Source organism: Sinocyclocheilus rhinocerous, unplaced genomic scaffold (assembly GCF_001515625.1).
Source record: "Sinocyclocheilus rhinocerous isolate Xijiao unplaced genomic scaffold, SAMN03320098_v1.1 scaffold1493, whole genome shotgun sequence".
Classification (NCBI taxonomy): Eukaryota; Metazoa; Chordata; class Actinopteri; order Cypriniformes; family Cyprinidae; genus Sinocyclocheilus; species Sinocyclocheilus rhinocerous.
In genome coordinates, this window is record NW_015640467.1 from 38,329 (window position 1) to 39,214 (window position 886).

Below are 886 nucleotides of genomic sequence, written 5' to 3' on the forward strand. Positions count from 1 at the left end.
CTATATATATATATATATATATATATACATATATATATACATACATACATATACATATATACATACATACATATATACATATATATATATATATATATATATATATATACCCACACATATATATGTTTATATATTTTCATGCTTTTTTTTTAACCAAATGTAATATGAATTTTTTGTAATATGTATTTTTTTCTAGGTAACTTATCATCATCATCATCATCATTATTATTGTGTTTAACGTGAGCCTGGTTTGTTCACATAGCCACGATTTTCTGCTTTGTTAGATGTGCTTTAAATAATGGTGGTTTGAAACTGCAGCTGCAGCTCTACGGATGTTTTGCGCTCCGTGTCAATCACGTGATTGGTGAAAACTATGATTTGCATAATCGCTGTGATCGTCCCGTGCAAAAAAAGCCTGACACACACTGACCCCTAGTGATAGATGTATATTATTGCAGGAGAATGATGGCGTTTAAGCGCAAGGAAAATTGATCCAATTAATGTCATTATATTAATTAATAATAATAATAATAATAGACCCAAACCGCTGTTGTTTGTACTCTAAGATACTGCAGGATCAACTGTCCTCATGTTCTTTTAATATTGAATATTTAATATCTTCATGACCTGCACCACACTTGTATGAAGATAAGATTTGTTCTTCTGGATTATATATATATATGTACGTTCTCTGCACTTATTGTATTATAAATATATGAGTCTGGTTTTGACCGTGAAGAGGAAACAGACGCGCTACCGTTGTCAATCCCAAAAAATATGTACATATATGAAGAAGAACTTCATTTATTTATTTATTTGTCTATAACATGAGCAAAAAAACTATATATATATATATATATATATATATACATATATATATACATAC